The sequence below is a fragment of the Leucoraja erinacea genome, chromosome 17, assembly GCF_028641065.1.
Source record: "Leucoraja erinacea ecotype New England chromosome 17, Leri_hhj_1, whole genome shotgun sequence".
Taxonomy (NCBI): domain Eukaryota; kingdom Metazoa; phylum Chordata; class Chondrichthyes; order Rajiformes; family Rajidae; genus Leucoraja; species Leucoraja erinaceus.
The window spans coordinates 14566541-14591158 of NC_073393.1; the positions used below are offsets into that span (position 1 = coordinate 14566541).

The following is a 24618-nucleotide window of genomic DNA, read 5'->3' on the forward strand; positions in this document are numbered from 1 at the left end:
ATCCAGAGATTATTATCCCAAAGGTTCCACTGTTTAATTTCAACCCCAGCTGTTTACATGTTCAGGAAGATGTCAATCCTTCTGTCCATATTGTGAGTTCCTACATGGAATAAGCCCCCAAGCATTTTAACAGCCCCAAAGAGATCCCCTTAACCCTAACACTATGGAGCTCATATAGTTTCTGGAGTTCTAGTCATAAAAGCTGAGAACTTGATCTAAAACTTAGACTATACTCTTCCCTATCATCAACATTCACTACTTCTATCACTCCTTTACAATGATGCATTCCATCACTTAACCACTCCATTCCTCCGGCAGAACATGCACAAGCTATCCAGTCTATTTCTCCAGGAGTATATGCACTACCTATCCACCCAATTCCTGCAGCAGGACATGCAATATATATTCACATATCCACACTATTCCTCTAGCTACTTGTAACACTTAACCATTCTATTTCTCCAGTAGTACCTGCACCATCCAGCCACTCTATTCGTCTAGCTGCTTGCAACACCTATCCACTCCATTGTTCCAGTTATTCATGCACCACCTAACCACTCTATTGCTACAGCTACATGCAATTTTACTTCGGAGTCACGTGAGTGACTACGTGAAGAACCCCGCTAGGACGCATGCATGTCATATCGCTACACGCATTGCAAACGTCAGGCGGGGTGGAAGGACGTTCCCCCGCAGCGGCAGTTTAAAAAGCCGGAACCCGCAGGTAAGATTATTCTGCGGTTAATGTGTGTTTCTTATACCAACTACAGGTAGGAAACATGGAGAAAGGAAAGAAAACAAGGGCTGCGATGAAGCTGGTGAAGGACCGCGGAACAGCGGGCGGCCAGCAGCGGCCAGCGGCACTTGGATCACCAATAATGGGATCAGCTGTGCCCGATGTCGCCTCCGCACCGGCCAAATACACTCCACGGCCGGGCGGCAAGGCTAGACACAAAACCAACAGAGTCGTGGACTCAGAGGAGTCTGACTCTGAGCAACCGCGGGCGGCCAGCGACCGTGAGCGCTGGAGCCGGATGGAGCGGTGCGTGGAGCATTTGCTCCAACGTGACAGGCTCCGGGAGATGGTCGAGTCAATGTGGGCCCTATGGTAAACCCACAGCAGCACCTCTTGGAGGGCTGCACAGTGTCTCTCCCTCATCAGAGGGGAGCACTGGGGGTCTGTTCTGGGCTGACCTTGAAGAGGGGTTCTTGGAAGAAAAATCAAGTGTGCAGGGGGTGCAGGAAAGAGAAAGTCTGCTGGACATGGTGTCCAATTTCATACAGCCAGACCAGGCTGGCAATAACCTGGAGCAAAAGCTTGCTGCCAGTATAGACTATATGTCTTTAAACCAGCTACAAGAACAGACTGTATTGGACACCACATCTAGACATCTGGCACCGGGAAACTGCATATTCCTGAATGTTCCAGCAGTCAACACCTGCATATGGAAACATATTGGAACAGGAGTTAGGAGCATGGACATTAAACTCCAGAAAGTATTAAAACTCCTAGCTGTAGGGATAACAGCATTCGCCCGCATAGTGGATGAAAAAGATATGTCCCAAGACCAACAGGATGCACTGGCATTGTTTTATAATACTCAATATGAGTTAAACAACATCAGAAAGAATGCCATCCGACCCACACTAAATCCAAAATTCGCGGGTCCGTGCAAACCTGGGACCCCAAAACCACCAATACTACCAGGGATATACTATAGCATTTATGCACAAATACAACGCTCCAGTTCAACATATACCGAACCGAGTGTTCGTACTTTCGGGTAAAGAGAAATCAGAAGCATATGCTGAACTGGAGCGGCTTTATGCAAAAGGTGCAATTGAAAAATCCCAACACGAACCATTAGAATTCGTGTCCAATATATTTACCAAAAACAAAAAAGATGGTGGTTGTCGCATCATCATAGATCTGACCAAATTGAATACTTTTGTACAATGCATTCATTTTAAAATGGAAACCTTTGTTACTGCTAAACAATTGATTTCCCAAGGTTACTTCATGGCCAGCATCGATTTAAAAGATGCTTACTATTCAGTGCCTATACGAGGTGACCACAGATGTTTCTTAAAATTCAACTGGATGGGAAAGCTTTGGCAATACAGAGCACTACCAAATGGCCTAACATCAGCCCCTAGGCTGTTCACAAAAATTTTGAAACCAGCCCTAGCATTTCTACGGAAACAAGGACACATGGTCATGGCATATCTAGATGACATACTCATTGTGGGCAAAAATTTGGAATTGGCCAAACAAACTGTAACAGCCACAAAACAGTTATTTGAAAAACTGGGGTTTATTATCCATCCAGTTAAATCTAAATTAACGCCTTCCACTACAATGGACTATTTGGGGTTCACCATTGACTCAGTTCACATGTTGGTGGCATTACCAAAGAGAAAGGCGACAGAATTAATAGAGGCTTGAAAAAACCTCATTGGCATCAGTAAACCATCCATCAGGTTGGTAGCTAAAGTAATTGGCAAAATGGTGGCTGCCTTTCCAGCCACACAATTTGGACCTTTACATTACCAAAATTTACAAAGGGCAAAAATACAAGCTATCAAAACTAATGCTGGTCATTTTGACAGACCGATGAAGCTACCAATCAAAGCCATAATGGAACTAAATTGGTGGATAGATAACATTTGGCATTCCTACAATCCAATCATTATCAGCAACCCTTCAACGGTGCTACAAACTGATGCTAGTGCACTTGGTTGGGGTGCCACCAATTCCATCTCCAGCTGTGGAGATAGATGGACTGCTCAGGAAGCATCATTATTACTCACACTGGGCATAAACTACCTGGAAATGTTGGGTGCATTTTATGGCCTAAAATCATATTGTACTGGGTCACACCACCAGCATGTTAGATTACAGATTGATAATACCACCGTGGTAGCATATATTGACCACATGGGTGGAATTAAATCGACATCATGTGACAATCTGGCTAATACAATCTGGCAATGGTGTACTCAGAGAGATATTTGGATATCAGCAACTTACCTACCAGGTAAACTAAATTTAGTGGCAGACACCAGGTCACGCAAATTTAATGAAAACACCGAATGAATGGTAAACAAAAAAGTATTTGCTGATATTACAGCACGATATGGAACACCAGATATCGATCTATTCGCATCCAGGCTTAATCACCAATTATCAAATTATGTCTCGTGGGAACCAGACCCTGGGGTAGCGGCGACTGATGCATTTTAGCTGCATTGGGGGAAATTGTTTATATATGCATTCCCTCCTTTCTGCCTCATCAGTCGGGTATTAAGGAAAAGACAGCAGGACTCTGCGTCTGGTATTTTGATAGTACCCGATTGGCCTACTCAAGCATGGTTCCCAGTGATACTGAACATGGTTTTAGAACCATGTATCACCATCCCAAATAGACCAGACTTGTTTGTACATCCCGTAACAAGGGATAGCCACCCATGCCATAAATATTTAAATTTATTAATTTGTAGAGTTTAAAAATACCACTACTACAGCTGGGACTGACGGACCGAACAGTGAACATGATTTCGGCGGCCCAAAGACAGTCCACCCAAAAACAATATCTAGTCTATATCAGGAAATGGGAGATGTATTGCCACAATAACAACATCACCTACAGAGAGATGAATATCCCGTCTGTTCTGGAATACCTGGCAGGCCTCCATTATGATGAGGGGCTCAGTTACAGTGCCATCAACTGCGCCAGAAGTGCCTTATCAACGTATCTATGGCAAGGAACAGAGCGTCACTCTGTTGGGACTCACCCACTGGTAACAAAACTCATGACGGGAATTTTTAATACTAATCCCCCAAGAACCAGGTACTCCCAAATATGGGATGTAAGTATTGTCCTGAAGATGCTCAGGAATTGGTCTCCAGCAACAGCTCTGTCCCTACACAGGCTGACATTAAAAACAGTCATGCTAATGGCATTGGTCACGGCTCAGAGGGTACAGTCATTACATAAACTAAGACTGGACAACATGACTTCTACACCCGAAAATATTACATTTCATATTTATGAATTAGTAAAACAGAACAGACAGGGATCAGCAGGCCTCAAAATAGAATTTAGATATTACCCAACAGATGATCGTCTCTGCATAGGCAGACATTTGTCGTTATATATGGAGAAAACAAAAAACATCAGAGGCAATGAGAAGGCACTTTTAATCAGCCATAAACAACCGCATAAAAGAGTGATGGTCCAGACCATTTCAAGATGGCTGAAACAGGTTCTAACTCAGGCTGGGGTGGATACTAATGTTTTTAAATCTAATTCCACCAGGGCTGCAGCAACATCGGCAGCAATGCAGTTGGATGTACCAATGGACCAAATCTTCAAGGCAGCAGGATGGTCAGGGGAAAAAACATTTCAATTGTTTTACCATAAACCAGTCATGAAACCTGGAATGTTTGCAGAAACAATTTTAAGTTCTGTAAATTAATTTAACCCATAAAAAAGGGGTTTATAATTTGTGTTAATAAATGTCATGAATTTTAATATCGGATCATGTCTAAATTATGTTAACACAATTCCTCCTACAGTAAATAAGGCAGATGTGAGGCATGGACTCGTTTCCAGGGCATGAAATCACAGAGCTTTGAAATCTTCACGTAGTCACTCACGTAACTCCAAAGTAAAATAGTAAGATTAAACGAGAACTTACCAGTTCGAAGTTTAATCATTATTTTATGCGGAGTACGTTGAGGGAATGCGTGCCCTCTGCTCCCACCCATGATCATATACTCAACTGGTATTTCTTCTCTAATCTTACTATGTTTAGTCATTACAGTTATCTGTGATTTCACACCGCTGCTTTGAAGAATGACACGCATGCGTCCTAGCGGGGTTCTTCACGTATTCCCTCAACGTACTCCTCATAAAATAATGATCAAACTTTGAACTGGTAAGTTCTCGTTTAATCTTACTATTCTAATCCACTCTATTCCTCCACAATCTTTCCATCCTACTCATTCAAAATGTAATATGTTATTGTATGCAATGTCCATCTCAATTACAAGAGGGTGAGAAGAATGTGCAAAAATATAGAATGGAAGACAGGAAAAATAAATAACACAAGGAATGATGGTTGAAAACAAGACAACATTTCACTATTAGGTATTTACTTTTTTCAGACCAGCTGTACATTAGTTTGCATAGCATGTTAAAGTTACAAGCCATTTAATAGTGAGTGCTCAGATCATTTTGTCACATCCCCAGCAGAAATAATTATTGAAGAAAGTGATGAATAATAAAATTATTTGGTTGCAAGGACTTAGGGGAATTAAAAGTCATATCCCAACGGCAAGAGGGTAGTGTAACAACTATAAGATTTATGTTTCATGATTGTCGGATCTGGGTTTTGGGCGTTTTATCTAAATGTTTTAAAAGGTGATTACTGCTGCCTCCAAAACCAACTAAATATTGGCAAGGCATCTCTCTCTTTCTCTTTCTCTCCCTCCAACCTTTCTCTGCTTCCTTCTTTTCAACACCGCAACCCCTCCCATCCCTCTCTCTGGAGCTGTAAATCTGACCGATTTTCTTAATTAAAAAGCATTTGTTACACTAAACAGCCTTCAGTTCTAGACGACATGGACTTTATTCACCATGATATGACTTTATATTATATAGTTCACTTCAAATAAACTGTTCTACTTGTATACAACCTCTATAACAATCATTGCACTTAAACTGTACTGCAAAACAAAAGCATTATGAGAGTCGTCAACATAGGAGTAATTATATAAACACAAACATTATTTTTGCTACTTTGCCCCATTCACATTCAAAGCAGTTGCTGGAACATCACCTATAACTGAAAACCAACAATATTGTGACTCCGGATACTACAATCACCAATATCCAGGAAATAATAATGTTTGACACCAAATATTCTACTGTACCTCTTGATGCATCCAAAAATAATTGCAGGTGCCAGATATTAGAAACAAATGTTTGTGTATTATATATTCATGATGCATGAAGCAACACTGTGCTGCATTATAAAGAAATACCAGCAGTGAACATGCACTGTATTCTTCACCTGATGCCTTCCATTCTTCTGCCATTGTTAACCTGAAATTTGGGTTTAAATCCTTTTCAGATTGATGCAATGGAAATCTCTTTCTGCCAACTTTGAGAAGCTAGACTGGACCATCTCAACTCAGCAGTATCCATGTAATCATTGCATAAAAATGTCTACAATGCACAGTAGTTACTGGTGATTAATTTGTGTGACTGAGCAGCTGCATGGTTTCTGATGTAGGAAATGCAACCTCCTTACTACAACAAAGCGACTGCTTTAGGTTGAAGCTATGGACAATTTATTGGGATACAGTAAAGACGTCTCTTTTCTCAGCCTATTTTCAAGCATATTGTACTAGTGAGTAAATCCTGCTGTGATGCTAACATAAATTATTACACCACAGAAATAGGCCCTTTGCCCACCAAGTGTATGGCGATCATCAAATAATCATCTGTACTAATCACATAGACCAGCAATTGCTCCCTATCCTTCAGTGCCTTGGAGATTCAAATGCTTTTCTGGATACTTTTAAGGTCATAGGCAGGCTTCATGTATCTACACAAACAGCAGATTCTATCTGGAGATCTGGTGAATTCTTGGTGCTAAAGTTGGTAACTATTGGGCATATTTTGTGCCTTAATGCTGTCTTAAATGAGTGAACAGAAGATCACAAGGTTACACATTCAAGGATATGGGCGCTTTGATAAGAATTAATAAGAAGAAACTGTTTATATTCATATAAAATAAATATGTCAAAGATAACTGGCAAGGTTGCAGGGAGTTGCAATCGTCTGGAATGCATTACAAGAAAAGACAGTGCAAGCAATGTTAATAATAATTTTCAAAAGGGCACTAGGTACACATGTGAATAGAACAAAATTGAAAGGCCACAGGGAAATGGCAGAAGAAAGAGACTAATTGTAATTTTTGTCAAGAGTGTTAGCTTGTGCATATGGGACTGAATAGCATATTTTGCACTATTTGATTATGATTTAATGTTTTGTTTTAAGAAATAAAGAATTTATTTAACAAATGAATAACAAGCAGATAAATAATTTTCCTACAATATGTCCACAAGTAAAAATCCTTGAAACTGACTCAAGTGGAAGAATAGTAAGAGAATCTCAATTGTAAATTATATTCTGCAGTGTTTCTTCTGTTAAATTTCTCATTATTGTGGGAGCCAGATTTAATCTACTTTGTCGCCTGGAAAAGTTTCAAATGCCTTTTTATGTCTTGGAAATTTTAAATTGAATGGCTCTTTCAAAGATTTTCAAAGTGATACTCAATTCTCCTAAAAGAATCTCTGAGTCTCCTTTGATTTTGTACAGATGACCACTTTCTTTGCTCCTGGCAACTATCAGCTCTGAACTTGAGGTATTTGTAGACAATTGGAGTTCCACTTGCTGCACTTTATCGCGATGCAACTGAAGATGCCCAAAGGAAGGATTTTGAAAGATATTAACCTAAGACTGTGAGTTAATAGGTTGTGGATGTCATTCTTACCAATGTAGTAGTGTGGCATGAAGAGTTACAGCACAGGCATCAATTAGCACATGGTGTTACAGCATTAATCACTGGGAACCGCACACTAAAAAACAAAATACAACACTGCGTTTAAAAAACGAATACAGATTTTCACTGGGATTGTGATAGAATACCATGTCATTCAACAGCAGTGAGGGTTAGCATTCCAGAGATGAGATGCAGGTGAGGGATCCATCTATGACAGCATGGAAAAAACAACATTCACTAAGAATCAGGGCATCTCTGATGCCCTCGTATGGAAAGCCTCATTTTGGGAGCAAATGACGTAGGATTATAGAGTAGGGGATAACCTCTTTCCAAGAGGCAGGGTTGGAAGAAGTGTAGTCAAATAACTGTCAGTCGATAAGTTTATAATAGGCGTCAGTCTATAGTCTGTCTCCCGTGATGTCAACAGAGAGATCAAGAAAGGGGAGAGAGGTGTCAGAGAGTTCAGGTGAATTTGAGGGAAGGGTGGAAGTTAGATGAGGTCCATTAGTTCTGCACGGATGCAGGAGGGAGTTCTGATGCAGTCGTCCATGTAGCAAAGAAAGAATTTAAAGAAAGAAATTGAATTTATATTGTTTAGTGTAGAGATACAGCAATGTAATCAAGCCCTTCGGCCTACCGAGTCCTCGCCACCCAGCGATACCCTCACCTTGACACTATCCTGCACACGAGGGACAATTTTACCTAGTGAAAAACTATTTGCTTCCCCGACCACACAGGTAACATGACCACAGCCAGATCGCTATGGATGGAATTGGGTGGGCTGGGGGAGCAGAGGGAAGCACAAAAGGTATTTTAAATCATTGGGTAATTTATTTGAAGTTAGTTGACTTAATGTACATCCTTTGAATGATGGACATCAATTTTATTGCCAATTAACCTAGAAACCTGTATGTCTTCGGAGTGTGGGAGGAAAATGGAGTACCCAGAGAAAACCCATGCAGGTCACAGGGGAAAATGTACAAAGTCCATACAGACAGCACCCATAATCAGGATCGAACCCGGGTCTCTGGCGCTGTGAGGCAACAACTATACCGCTGTGCCACCGTGCTGCCCATTGTCCTTCTCAGTTGCAGGAAAGTGCCAGTGTATGGCTGGAATAAAGACTGTTCAACGTAACCAACAAAAAGGCAGGCATAGATGGGGCCCATGCAAGTGCCCATGGCTTCACCTTTAACTTGGAGAAAGTGAGATAAGTCGAAAGAGAAGTTGTTGAGGGTGAGGACAGGTTCCGCCAGGCAGAGGAGAGTGTTAGTACAGGGAAAATGGTTGAGTCTCTGTCCAAGGAAATTGAATTTCTAGACCTGGTTCCTCTCATGCTTGCTGGTATAAAATCCCTAAATGATGAGGGTTAAATTTGTGTGAAAAGAGCCAAAGAAAATCACCTGTTTCAATGTCAAAGACAACATATGTTCCACAGACATTAAATAAATCTAATATATACGCATATATGTATAAACCAACAAACATGCAAAGTTGTCACATTGTAAGTTTCAGTCGTATGTGTACACACAGACATATATTTAGGGTGCAGCTATTTAAACAAAAACATCAGTATATTCACATAATTGAATGCAAAAGCATTAGGGCTAAATTATATATAAGGGGATTTTTTATGTACCATAGTAAACATGTCAAAAGACATACACTGTAATAGAATATTCCCTTTGCAGCCAGCCATTAGTTCTCTTATTCAAATTTGCTCCATCTGATGCGCTCTCTAATGTTTATATGAGGAAAATGTATATAGAGTAGGGGAAGCCTATCTTTGCAGTGGCTTGGCCCTATGCATGATCGTCCTGCTGAGGCATCATCCAATTTTTCATTTATATTCTACTGGTTGACTACGACTTTCCCTAAACGGATAAAATAGATATCTATCCAGATACAATTAAAGTGCTATGCTTGGAGGCACATGTTATTGACATTTTGGCAGCAGGCACATCCTGCTTAATGGGCCACATCTGAAACTGTGTGCTATATCATTTAGAGCTTCCATGAATCGAACCGTCAGCCCAGCAAAACACAAGTGGGGTTTGGGAAGTGAAAATAAATGAAGAAATGCTATTTATTCATAGAATGGACTAAGTGGGACTCATTGGTTCCCTGTCAAATGGGAGGCCTGGTCCCCCAACGCAACCCTTTCTTCCAACGCAATATTCCACCACTCACCCATAGCCCCCAACTTTCCCCTCATCCCCAGCAGTCTCTCCCCCTCTTCAAGGACTTTGCAAAAGAATGGGATTCTAGGTACATCACCACCAGTCGAATGGGCTGGCTGAGCGAGCTGTCCGCAGTGCAAAGGAGCTCATGGAAAAGTCCAGCAGCACCGGGTCTGACATGTTTTTGGATCTTCTCAATCTCCGCAACATTCCACGTGATCCCACACTCGGTTCGCCAGCTCAGCGACTCATGTCCAGACAGACCAGGGCGACTCTTCCAGTCTCGCAGCAGCTGCTCCAGCCACAAGTCTGTGAGCCCGAGGTTGTTCGGGCGCATCTGCAATGTAAAAAACTGATGCAGAAGGCATACTAGGACCGTTCTAGTTGTCCTCTTCAACCATTGTTGGAGGGCCAGGTGGTCCATCTCCTAACCAAGAAGGGGTATGACCGTACGGGCACGGTCAAGGTGGTGTGTCCGGAACCAAGGTCTTATTTGATTCAATCTGGCAGAGGTCTATACAGACTTAACCAACGACATATTCTGCCAGTAAATGAGCCAGTGCCATTGAGGCAGGTTCCATATGATTATGTCTAGATGCAGATCTTGGACTGTAATTAACTATAACCGACTTTACATATTACTGCAGTATATCCTCCATTGCTTTACTGTAGATGATAGTTAATTTTTATAGCTTTATATACAGATTACTCCTGCGTGCTTTATGTTTGCCCTTTGGGCAAAAGCGCATGAAAATGGATGTAGATCAAACAGTATTGCTGGGCGCGTCTGGTTTTGCTGCTGATGACATAATCCATAATCCATGTCAGGTTTTCCACACCACCACCACCTTGTGGCATGCGGGCAGCCATGATGTTGTTTTTGTTTTAACTTACGATTCGGAGCCGACAGTACTCATCTCGATGGTCTATGTACACAAATTAAGTACTTGTTATGATATATAAAGACTGTATCATAAGTACTTTGCACACCCACCTCCCCAGGATCTCGAGGTTGCCATTCCTCTGACCGGAGGTTGCCTTGACCGGAGGCCGCGCCGACCAGAAGCCGCGCCAGGCAACACCAGGCAGAGGCGGGTGGCGCCGGTGACTGACAGCGGACACGGCCAATCAGTGTGGCAATGGTGCAGGAAGGGGCGTCGCTGTCCCGGCGGTGACTGACAGGAGAGGAGACCAATCTGCCCATGCGCGGTTTTAAAGATTTTTAAACCTTAATAACTTTTAAAATACACCACCAATCGGAACAAAACTTGTTGCACTTGCAGCACTGGGGTATGGTGAGTAAGGTGGCAAAAATTGCAGCGCTATCGTGCACCGTTTTTGTGCAAATGTAAAAAAAAATGCAAACTGGAAGATAACAAGGTGAGAGTTCTAGTTATGTATAGAAGATATAAAAGCTTTGACATTTGGGAAGTTATTTCTCTTAAAAGCAGGAACCAAATGGTTGGATTGATTTCCAAGGAGCACATATGCATGGAATGTTGTAATGAACTTTACCTTCATTCATCTGATGGAAATATTACTGGCAATTTTCACCCAGATGATGGCTGTAATTTGAAACACACTAGTGAGGAGGTGGTGGAAAGATACTGTGATAACAATCAAGTGTTATTTGAAAAAGAAGATGAAATGCCTAGGTATAGAAGGCTATAGACCAGGTGCTGATAAATGTCATCAGTATTAATAGATTGATTGAAAGATGCAGCATGGAAACAGGCCCACCAGCTCCGTGGCGACTATAAGTGATAGGAGCAGAATTAGGCCATTCGGACCATTTAGACTACTCCGCAATTCAAGCATGACTGATCTATCGTTCCCTCCTAACCCCATTCTCCTGCCTTCTCCCCATAACCACTGAAACTCCAATTACTCTTTCACACTAGTCCTATGTTATCCCACTTTTATGGGGCAATTTACAGAATTAACCTACAACCTCACACATCTTTGGTACGTGGGAGGAAACCGGAATACCTCAAGGAAACCCACAGTTACAGGGAAAACATGCAAGCTCCACACAGACAGCACTCAAAGTCAGGATTAAACCTTGGTCTCCGACGCTGTGAAGCAGAAGATCACTCAGCTGCATTCCGTGCTGCCCTAATATTGATAGTTGTTGACATGGTTGACATGGACATGAAGGGCCAAATTACCCATTTCTGTGCTGCATAACCTTTGAACCTGTTAATAGATTTTTATACTTTAAAGATACAGCACGGAACAGGCCCTTTGCCCCACCAATTCCACACTAACCAGCGATCACCCTGTACGCACACTATCCTACATACCAGGGATTATTTACAATTTTACCAAAGCCAAATAAACTACAAACCTGTACGTCTTTGAAGTGTTGAAGGAAACCAGAGGACCTGGAGAAAACCCACGTGATCACGTAGAATGTACAAACTCCGTACAGACAGCACCTGTAGTCAGGATCGAACCTGGGTCTCTGGTGCTGTAAGGCAGCAATTCTGCCGCTGTGTCACTGTGCCACCCATTAAAGGACAATGGAGAGAGAACTAAAAAATCAAAACGTTTAAACAAAGGGACAATGTAAGATAAGGGAGAATGAAAGCTAAAAACTAAGTGCCATACAAAATCAGCAGACCCGGCAACATCTATGGAGGGAAATGAACAGACTGGTCTGCTGATTTTGTACTATATTTATTGCACAATATTTCAGCGTCTACAGTCTTTTGTGTCTCTGGTGAAAAAAGGGTTGTTTATATCTGGGAAAATTACCACTCTCTTGGATGCAGAATCCTGTTAATTAACTAGACTAAAATTGTGAATAAATGCTGGAGCATTGTTGTTTGCCTTGATGTAGCTGGGAACCATTTTTCATAATTCTGGACAGAAAGCTAAAATAATTTCATTTTGATACAGAATTCTTTTAGTTAACTAATTGCACAAATGTCCTGTGTTACTTGATAATTGGATAGTCAAGTACTTGAAATGAAGTGGACTGAATTCTTGTTTTTTCCTTGTGTATTTAGTGTCAAAATCAATCTGCCCAGAGTCTCAGGTCCTCTGTACATTAAACTGTATGGCTCTTATCCCATTTGCTGGAGCAGGTGGAGGGTCAAGGAGAGACATTGGACAGGCAGTAGATAGTCAAGGAGGGGTAGTAGAAGTATAGGGCCAGGACCTTTCCTTGGCCACGTTATACTTCATCTTTGAGGGATGGGTATCTGACTGTTTTTAATTAGCTGACACTACTTCTCTCTGAAGAACATAATGAAATTCAGCAAAAAAAATTGTATTAAAAATCGTTGAAAACTGCCAAAAGTGTCTGCCAGGAACCAGTAATCAAACAATTTTGCATTTGTTATAATTAAATATTGATTGGTCTTTTCCTTAAGTTACTGACTCATGCTTCTTTTGTAATGCAACTTATTTGCTATTCAGTGAAGTTGTCAATTTTATGTGCGAGTGAAAACAGAGAACGTCAGCAGGCAATTGGATTGTTGACGACATTAAATCCAAGTCCAATCCATTGGCTTATGGCATCTTGACAATTGGATCTTATAGCAAACTTTTACTTAGAGAGAGCATTTAATGGCACAGGAACCTCTGGAGATTTACTTTAGAATTTAGAGATACAACACAAAAACAGGCCCATCAACCCACCAAGTCCGCGCCAACCAGCAATCACCCCGTGCACTAGCACTATCCTACACACTTGGGACAATTTACAGAACCCAATTAACCAACAAATCTGCACGTCTTTGGAATGTGGGAGGAAACCGAAGCACTCTGAGGAAACCCACATAGTCACAGGGAGAACGTACAAACTCCGTACAGACAGCATCCATAGTCGTCAGGATCGAACCTCTCTGCTGCTGCAAGGCAGCGCTTCTACCGCTGCACCACTTCAAACAAACGTGACAGAAAGCAACCTAAGCATGTTTAAGGAAAAATTATCAAAACCCTTGTCAAGGAGATAGGTTGAAGCACCTTAAGAAAGGAAAACAAGGTAGAAAGATGGAAAGGATGAAGTGCGATCTTCATGAGCACAGAGACCTGAAACAGTTCCAGGATTTCAGGAGATTATTGAGAAAGGGAGGAAACAGACCATTGAAAAATGTTAAATTAAAGACATGAATTTTCAACTGGAGGCATTTCCTAGCTAATAGCCAGTAGGTTGGTGAACAAATTGATGACAGACAATGGTAGTGGGTGTGAGTTAGGACGGGTTCTGAAAGATGTTAAGTTTACAGAGGGTATTATGGAAGAAGCAGGCCAGAGATTCAGGTCTGAAGAAAACAACTGGTTTCAGTACCAAAGGCACTTTTGTTGAAGGTATGGATATATGGTCCACTATTGATCTCAGGACCAAATATAACATCAAGACTGGAAACAGCCTGGTTCAAAATATGACTGTTGGTAAGAAAAGGAATGAAACAAATGATCGGGAAAAGGAGTTACAGAATCATAGAGGAGAGAAAATAGTCTATCAGCCCGCCAAGTTTAGAGTGCCTCATAAGCACCAATTTACACTAATCCCATTTTATTTTCCCCACATTAGCATCAACAACGCCCAGGTTCTATCACTCATCAACCTGATAATGTGGGAGGAGGCCGGAGCACTCATGGGAAACTCATGCTGTCACAGAGAGAACATGTACATCAACAACAGGGGTGAGAACGGTGATTTATCAAAATGATCTGGATAATGCCTGCTCCATTTGATCTACAAAAGCATTTCATTTGTGTGATATTTCCCTCTTCCCTCCAACAGTATTTCTTTTCATTCTCTGTTGGATTTGCCATAATCTGTTTCATTCATGCTTTAATTCAAAATATGTCTTTTGTTGTGCATTAAGATGATTTACCACATCAATCTATCCCAGAATTCCGTTCTGTTAGCATATTCAGTGCTAGAGAAAATTCAAGAAAAATAGATCTTAAACTTGCCTCTTTATAAAGAATAGGTCTAGGGTATGTGATCGACATTTGGCATAAGCATTTAGTGTGGTGTGAACATGGCTTTCAGCTCAGAGATAACAGCTGAAAAGATTATAAACTGCAGCTTCAGCTAAACTGTAAGCTCAGCCAAGGTTGTATTATAGCATAAGAATAGAACTTCCAGGCATTCTCAAGGTTCAGGAATCATGCACTGATACAAAAACACTGGAGAATGGAAGCAGGTCACTAATGTTGTTCCCTCAGTGATTGTTGGAGCCTTAGAATCTTAATCATGTAAAATTTCCATGTCATTTAATATCAATGGTAGAATAAATTAGTGACTGTAATAAAGTTTGTTCACATAAAAATTGTGTGCAAATCATAGAGCGATCATCATCATACCAACAACTCCAGATTCCAGCATCTGTAGTCTCTTATGTAACCAATGAGTTAGAGAACATAGATCAGAGAAGAGTACAGGACAGGAACAGGTCCACGATGTCTGTGCTGAATGTGATTGTTAATTAAACTAATCTTTTCTGCCTACCTACACATGCTCAAAACCCCTCTGTTTCCAACATATTCATACATGTCTATCTAGTCTCTTAAACACCACTATCATATCTGCCTCCATTACCAACCCTGCCAGCATGTTCCAGGCACATACCACTCTGTAAAAATACTCACTCTGCACATCTCCTGTATGCTTTCTCTCTCTGACCTCCTAACTATGCCCTCTGGTATGTGACATTTCCACAATGGGGAAAAAGGTTCTGACGGTATACCCAATCAATACCTCATGATTTTATAACTTATTTTTCACTCCTAACTATTATTTTTAACGAAAGAACTAGCATCAATGATCCAATGCTGTCTTTTGAAATTAACAAATGTCATATGGGCAAAATCAACAGAAAACACCATTAGAGAGAAACACAGAAAAAAAACAATTTTATTTTTTTATTGACTTTTTGCAGAAATTCAAACTGTATGCGCAAATGCACTGTCCAGCTTGCAAGACATTCTGCAGTGTTAATGCTTTGTGGTAATTGCTGGCACACTGTCAAGTTTCCATGGTGCCCGCACAACCATCAGCAAACACATCTCAGCAGGCAGGGCTAGGTGAGCTCAGAGAAAGGTTGTATTCAGCAAGAACTAATGAGGCTCTAGTGCAATCTCCCTGTCTGATCCATTTTGAAAAATTCATGAGCCACAGAAAGTAGCCCATTTAACTATCATATAACAACCTGCTGGAGAGTCTGATATACAGTTGCATTCAGGTTGTCTTTGAAACCCTATTATGAGGAAGCATCATCACACTGACCGAAACAAAAACAGAAATGTTGGAAACACTCGGTAGGTCAGGGTGCGTCCATGCAAAGAGAGACAGAGTTAATATTTCAGGTTGGAGACCATTCATTCGCACTGGGAAAAATAGAAAAAATATGTTAATTTTAAGTAAAGAGGAAAGCATAGGACAAAGGAAAGGTCTCTAGTAAGCTAAGGCCAGGATTACCCAGGTGATTCAATATTCACAAAAGGATCTGGTCAATGAATGAAAGCAGTAAAAGAGACAATGGGACGTGTTAAAGCTATGAAAGGCAGGTCAGAGCTACTGCTGGAAACCAGAAACCATAAAGATAATGCTGGAAATGTCCATCAGATCAGCCAGTGTGAAGATAGAAACATTGTATTATCATTTCTTGTCAGTTTAGCTACAAACCCATCAAAATTGACAGGACTCTTGACTCCAACTCATCTATTTCCGACACCTCTGATTTCATCCATCTCTTTCCACAGAGCATGGATAAGGTTCCCCTGGTCCTCTTTTTCAACTTTATTAGCCTCCACAAATCATCCTTTTCAATTTTACACTTTAACACGTCCCTCTCTTTCCAACTAACTTCAACAGCTCTCTAAATTTGAGAATCACCAAGGCAGACATAACCTCAGTTTATCAGAGATACTTTTGTCCTATCCATCCCTCTGCAGCCTCTCAGCAAATTAAAGCTAACTTGTTTGCATAACTAGTTTGGGCTTAAATGTCAGCTCTGTTTCTCATTCTTCAAATGTTGTCATTACTTTGTATAATATAAGATGCTGCCTCTGACTTTCCTCGGCAACTAAAAATGAACTGAGAACTGAAACTCAATAAAGTTAAAGTAAGCAAGAAGACAGTATTAGAAAAAATAATTGCAATATAGATGGAAAAATCTCTCGGATTCTTGGTTTCTTGGTTTCTTGGTCCTCCAAAATATTCTTACAAAATCTCCACCCAAGCATGTTATAAATACTGTAGTACGTTGCAAAGTTACACATACTGGAACCACAATCTCCCAAAGCTTTCCAGATTCTATAGTTGGCTTTGTATATTGAAGAATTGCAAAATTATCTTTGTTATTAAGAAAGATAAGACATTATAAAACAGGAGATTGTAGACCTAGTACAGTAATATCCACCAAAGGCACATTATTGAAATCCATAATTATATATGTGATCTTTTGGACTCATAGAGTCGTACAACTCAGAAATTAGCCCTTTGGTCCTCCATATCCATCCCAATCATTTTGCCCATCTATATTAATTCCATTTGCCCATATGAGGATCATACCCTTCAAAGTCATTTCTACTGAAGTATACATCTAAATGCCTCAAATATTTTATCAGCTCATTGGGATCAGAAAGGGGGTATCAGTGTCTAAGAATATTTTTATGAAGTAACTATAGTGCGAGATGGGTTATAAGTATGGACATAGATTATATGGATTCTTGGCTGATTGAACAAGTTCTATTAAAAAGATGGTCTGGAAATTCTGGTGCACCCAAAAAAACTGTGTGGAATGATATAGATGTTATCGGCCACTTAACAGTTTTGGTGGCAAATCCATTTCAGTTCTGGCTGAGGACTGTAGTCCTTATAGTTGAAACGTTGCTGCTTGATCTTCCTCTTCCCAAGGTCTGATTCCAGTGACTAGCCACAGGTCAGATTAGCCTATTGTCAGGAGCCCACTATTACATGATGGCAGGGATGGAGGGTAATAGGGAGAGACAGCTTGGCCACAATAGTTTGTGGTTCTGGGCATGGTTGGACAGAATGGAGTGGGGGAGGGAGACAAGGGGAAAAGATAATTAAGAGGAGATTGGTATAAAGGGATGGCTGTTGAGAAAGAGAAATCATTTTGGATTGGAGACCATAGTGGTGGATTGGGGCTGGGTGTTTGTGGGAGAGAGGTGGGATTAGAAAATGGAAGATGGTATGGTGAGAGGTAGAGTAGGAGATCAGGAGGTCTTTTCACGGAGTGGGTTAAGTGGTCAGAATTGATAGCGAAATAGAACATGCGTGAATGAACCATCTGGGGATAAGGAGCGAAAAAGGAGTGGCCCGATGGGGCAGAGCCCAAGGATGTAAAAAAGTACCTCACTTAACTTGAAAGCCTCTCAAGTTGGCACTGCAGGACTCAGACCATCTTGGCCCATGAATAAAAATAAAAACAGAATTAACGTTTCATCAAATCAGAGAACAAGACAAATTTTAAGCTACCCCATTCTCTATATAACTTCAGCTTTTTTTTGTCTCCTTTCCAGTTCTGATTAAGGGTCTCAGACATAATTAAAGTTTGGAGCACATCCATAGAATTTGAAGTCATTAATAACATTTAACTAGTTCATTAAAAATTATTTGTGTGTGGGAATTACAAAACATTTACAAATTTTTTTTTAGGGCCAAATATTTTGCTTTCGTCACGTTATATTGGTACATGCTTAAGAGCTCTCTTGAATCCAGTGCAACAAAGTGTAGGATTTTACTTGTAGGATAATACTTCTTGGTTATTGTATGGAATTTGGGCATGACTATCAAAATTAGCATTTATTACCAATCAAGAATGACTCCTGAATGTGATGATGAAACAGGCGTGTGAACTGCTATAGTCCGTCCTTAATGCTGCTGGATAGAGCGTTCCTGAAATTAGACGGAGTAGTGATGAAGGACCAGCAATGTATTTCTAAGTCAAAGGAAAGTGGTAGCATTCCCATGTAACTTCTGCCCTTGTCGTTTTGTGGGGTTGGGAGATGCTGTTGGAATACCCATGTCAGATTAAAGAAGTACATGTTATGGATGGGAATTAATGTTTAGTGTGTTGGATAGGATAGCAATTCATTAGGTTCCTTTGCTTTGATTGGTGTTCAGCTGCTTGAGAGTTGTTGGAGCTACAAGTAGAATGGATTCCACTACAATCCAAGCTTGTGCCTTATGAATAGTGAACATAGTTTTTAGCTGTCAGGAGGTGAGTCACTCACCATAGGACACCTAGCCACTGACCTGCATTTGCAGTTAAGTAGTTGTGCCCATTGTGTTTCTGTTCAAAGATGATCCCCAAGATGTTGATAATGAGAGGGAAGCGGTGTGGCTTACCAACGGTAATGCATTGAATGTAAAAGGTAGCTAGTTAGTCTCACTCCTACTATGGATAGTCTTTATATAGCGCACATGTACTGCAAATGTTTCTTGACACTTGTCAGCTCATGCCTGCATGTTATCTAGGTCTTGCTGCATGCAGGCATGAAATGCTTCATTTTCTAAAGGAGATGTGAATAGAATTGAACATCATGTAATCTCCATCGAGCATTCTTACTTCTGACCATTTGATAGAAGGATGGTCATGGTAGAACAGTTGAAAATGGTTGATGATGCTGCCCTGGGGTGCTTCTGCAGTAATATCATGAGACTGGGATGATTGGCATCTAAAAAACACTTTATGACTCAGGCCATTTGGAAAATCCAACTGTTTTCCCAAATATACCAATCAACTTTACTTTGACAAGTCCTCCTTAATGCCATTCCCAGTAAAATCTTGCCCTATTGTCAATGTCAGTCATACTCACCTCTGGAATTCAACTCTTTGGTGCATATCTGGTCTAAGGCTATGAGTTCAAGATCTGAGTGGTCCTGGCAAAACACTGAGTGCATCTGTAAGCATTGTTTCAGAAGTTATTTTTGACAATTGGTGTTGACTGACAAGGTAGTAATCAGCTAGATTGGACTTGTCCTTTTAGTGGACAAAACATATACAATCTTCCACATTGAGGAGTTAATGCCACTGTTCTAACTGTTGTTGAACAGCATACCGAGAAATGTGATTGATCCCCGAGTGAAAATCTAGAATATTATGTCATTGCAATGGAGAGCGTGCAAAAGGAGATTGACCAAGATGTTGTCAAGATTTGTGAACCTTAGTTATGGGGGACGATTCGAAGGGGCAGGCATGTTTTCCCTGGAGTGAGAAAGGTTGAAAGGAATATAAATTTATGAGCGTCAAAGGTAGGGTAGACAGTCAAACCCTTTCTCTTATGGTATCAACAAGAGGGCAGAGATATAGGTGAGAGGAAGGAATGATAGTATTTCATTACACAGAGAGAATGTGCTGCAGAGAAGTTGTTAGAATTAGACATACTTAATACATTTAGACAGGCACTTTAGACAGGCAAGGCCTAGAAGGATGAGGGCCTAATGCAAGCAAATGGAATGAGTGTTGGGGTGGAAGATTGCAACCTTCACGTGGTCCGCCCTGTTTCGACAAATGCAATCAACCCGGCGTGCATAATCAAATAAGATCAAATAGAACAAGTTGTCCGCCAACTTTAGGCTGTGCACGCCATACGCAAGAAGAAGAAGAAGAAGAATTAGTGTAGATGAGTAAAAAGGTCAACATGGACATGGTGGTCCAAGGGGGGCATTTTTGTGCTATATGACTCTATATTGTTTTGTCCCATAACTATTACTGTAGTTTATGTTCTCAGCCATTTATTGATCTCATGCGAATGAATCAGTGAGCAGGTTATTGGTGAGGCAATGCCATTACATGGTACTACTCACAATAACGGCCATCGCTCATTTGTTAAGTAGCTTCAATTCACATCAAGTCCAGCGATTTCTCTTGGTTACAATGCAGAAGGTAACAAGGAGCATATTGTGAAGGAGCATGGAATCACATGCAATGTTTTTCAGGATTTCAGCACTAAACTATACATAGAATTCCTAAAGCTATTCCAGAGGACTGTTGAATTCCAGTCACTGAGTTTATTCAAAACAGCGATCAATAGATTTCTGGATCTTAAGGAAATCAAAGGATATGCAGATATTGCAGAAAACTGGTGCGCAGGTGGATGATCAGCAATAAAATTCCTGGTGAAGGGTGGAGCCAATGTATAGGGCAAAATAGCCCACTGCTGCTCCCATTTCTTACGTTCTTATATTTGTTTCATGAAACGATATGCAAAATGCAAACGGGATGCTATCACTTCAACAATAATTTAGACCAATGCTTCTTAAACTATTTCAGTGTCATTCACCCTTGAGTTTTATCCCAAAATTTCATTCACCCTCGACTAAATTTTCTTATGTTTTTTAGTAATTTTCGTCTTATTCTCCTTTGTATAATTTTATATATATATTGTCACATGAGCAAAAAGCATAAATTAATGCATTTCTTAAGTGTTTATTTTATTCAACTTTTTGAACATCCTAAAAATATGTAAAGAAAACTAGGAGTGAAAAAAAAAGTTGAATTACCACTGGAATTGGAAAATCAGTCTATTAGAATGATAATAAAACATTCTAATGTCTAAACACTGGGCTTCAGACCCATCCTACCTTTTCGGGCTTTGATTACTGCAGTTTTTTTCTTGGAAAACTGGCTCAAAAAACCCATGGAGTATGTGATTTAATATGTTAGTATTCAACAAATATAACTTTCTATAACTCTCCCCACTTAAAGCTCACAATACCACTAAACATCAACTTTGGTAGCAAATTGCTGCTCAAAGTAAAGTTACAGTTCAACAGTTGCCTATGGCGATCCTCCAGTGTTGCCATTTATATATTTACTACACTAAGTGCGACCCGTTGGGTCCCTGTCATACGGGAGGACTGGTCCCCCAATGCAACCGTTCTCCAATGCAATATGCCACCACTCACCTGTTCCCCCAACGCAGCCCATTCACCCAACGCAATATTCCACCACTCACCCATAGCCCCGAACTGCGCAGGCGTGGCTCATTTCCCCTCATCCCCCAGCACTCCCTTGCCCTCCTCTTCATCCTCCCTCTTCTTTCCCCTTTCCTCCTCCCCTCCCAAATCCCTCCCTCACCTCTCCTTTCCTCTACCCTCAGTCACTCCCTACCTCCCTAACTCCTCTTCCCTCCCTACCACCCTCCTATCCCTCTATCCCCTACTCCTCACCTCCCTCAATTCCCCCACTCTGCCTCCTCACCTCCCCAGGATCTCGAGGTCACTGCTCTGACCGGAGGTTGCCTTGACTGGAGGCCGCTCCGACCGGAAGACGCGCCGGGCAACACGGGCCAGTGACTGACAGTGGACGCGGCCAATCAGTGCAGCAATAGGGCAGGAAGAGGCGTCGCTGTCCTGGCAGTGACCGACAATAGAGACCAATCTGCGCACGCGCGGTTTTTAAGATTTTTAAACCTTAATAACTTTTAAAATATACCAGCAATTGGAACAAATCTTGTTGCACTTAAAGTACAGGGGAATGGTGAGTCAGATGGAAGAAATTGTAGCGCTATCACGTACCGTTTTTGCGCAAATAGAAAAACCACGCAAACCGGAAGAGCACAAGATCAGAATTTTAGTTATGTACAGATAGATGATCCCAGTAGCTCGTCTGGTCTTCCCTAAAAGGTTATATTACAGTAAATGTGGAAAATATCCTGTTACAAGATAGTTGGATTTCAATGCCGGTCATGCACTTTGGACCAAACAATGTCACATAATATATTTTTAAATGGAGGAAAGTAGGGAAAATGAGAATCCATTGCGATTTGGAAATCCAGGTACGGAGGTTTAATCATAAAGGTTTATGGAATTTTAATCATAATGACTCCTGGGTTTAGATATGAGGAATGATGTTTTCTTACAGCTTTATCTTTTAAGTATTATTTTGTATGGGCCTGCACTTAGTAAGATATTGGCCTCAGAAGGAATGCAGCATAGACTCACCAGATTATTACAACTACCCATGGGTTTAACTATGAAGAGAGATTACATAAACCTCATTTTAACTGCCTGGAACATTGAGGTCATGGTATGATTTAATTAAGCTTTACAAGATTGTGAAAGGAATGTAAAGGAGACATAGAATATTTTCTCGTGCTGGGATCCTAACACAAGGTGATATAACTTTAAAATTTGAACAAGGTCAGTTAGGAGAGGATTTGGGAAATATTTCTTCATTTAGAGAACGATAGAAGCGTGAAAGTGTATGGGTGGATAGAGGTAGAATACAAATCAATCATGGTAAAAAAGAATGATAGAACAGGTGTGAACTGCCGAATGGTGCGGACATGTTGCTATGTTTCTCCAAGCACTGAACTAAAGTTAGCATGGTTTTATTTATTCTAGAGGTACCAAGAGCCTTTAGTGATTAAGGTTAAACAAATCTGCAAATATCAAGGCTACGTTCCTTTAAAACCCACTTTAAATTTGTAACAATAATCTCCTATATATTCTTGATGGTTCAATGATCTCCCAACTCAAACCTCTCTATTACAATCTCTTCACATCTGCAACATCTTTGTAACTAACAACCAGAAGTGGACAAATGAAATAAAGTGCTGTAAACTGAGGTAATCTGGTGAAGGTATTTATCACAACGCAGAGTGACCACAATTGGGTTTCTCACTCTCACAACTGATCTTAATTGAAATACTTGTAGCAGACCACAGTTCACCTTTCTTAAAAAAAAGTCATAGTCCAGTTGGCAGATGGAATAGAGTTGAGGAAGTTGGAAAATGGCCAACTCATGGGACCTTGCGGATGTGATCACAGTTTGTAGCTATTTTACTGCTCTCCCGTGTTCCTGAACATTTGGTCCATATTTTTCCATCTGCCTTGGTTCTTGTGGTTCACCGCTGGAGCACTAGTGATTTCTAATTGTGCTTTGCCTACTGTGCTGACAAGTTCCAAGCCCACCATTTTAGCTTTTAACTAAAAACAGTTAACATTTTAACTGTAATGTACATGTGTTTATTAAAAGAATACTGTTTCTGCAGAAGTGGCATTGGAGTTCTCCACTCTCAGTTCCATTCTGACATTTAGAAGAAAGATTTATTAACCCAAATTTGTATTGGGTTGAAAGTAAGTTCAGGATATTGAAAAATTCTAACCTCTTAACATAGTGGATAATAACAAAGACACAAATACAGGGAGGATTGGTTGATTGATTGAACAAATGACCTTTATCGGTCAAAGTATTGAGTATAGAAGTTGGGAGGTCATGTTGCAGTTATACAAGATGTTTGTGAGGCCACATTTAGAGTATTGTGTTCAGTTCGGGGCACCATGTTATAGGAAAGATGTTGTCAAGCTGAAAAGGGTGCAGAGAAGATTTACGAGGATGTTGCCAGGATTCAAGGGCCTGAGCTATAGGGAGAGGCTGAGCAGACTAGGACTCTATGCCTTAGAGCCCAGGAGGATGAGGGTGATCTTGTCGAGATGCACAAAATCATGAAAGGAATAGATTGGGCAAACACACAGAGTATCTTGCCCACAGTTTGGGAATTGAGAACAGTAGGTTTAAGGTGAGGGGGGAAAATATTTAATAGAAACCCGAGGGGTAACTCTTTTTACACAAAGGGTTGTGGGTGAATGGAACAAGGTAGTTGAGACAGATATTAATGCAATGTTTAAGAAACATTTAGACAGATACATGGATAGAGATGGTTTAGAATGATATATGCCAAACACAGGCAGGTGGGACTGGTGTGGATGGGACATGTTGGTTGCTGTGGGCAAGTTGGGCCAAAGGGCCTATTTTCACACTGTACAACTCTATGACTCTATACAAAATTTTAGGAGGCCCTTTGGCCCACGAACTCCATGTCGACTATCAATCATCCATTCACACTGGTTCTATGTTATCCCACT

General features: G+C 40.7%; 1 protein-coding gene across 2 annotated transcripts in view; it reads right to left on the minus strand.

Annotated features, from left to right (window-relative positions):
- Positions 1-24618, minus strand: part of smpd3 (sphingomyelin phosphodiesterase 3) — a 166383-nt gene that overhangs the window by 130887 nt on the left and 10878 nt on the right. Inside the window, exon 2 of one of the 2 annotated variants that reach the window (XM_055648616.1) lies at positions 7567-7651. The exons of the other annotated variant lie outside the window; for it this stretch is intronic. The gene's annotated coding sequence lies outside the window, so the exon portion shown is untranslated. The remainder of the gene's footprint in view (positions 1-7566; positions 7652-24618) is intronic. 2 annotated transcript variants of the gene reach the window in all.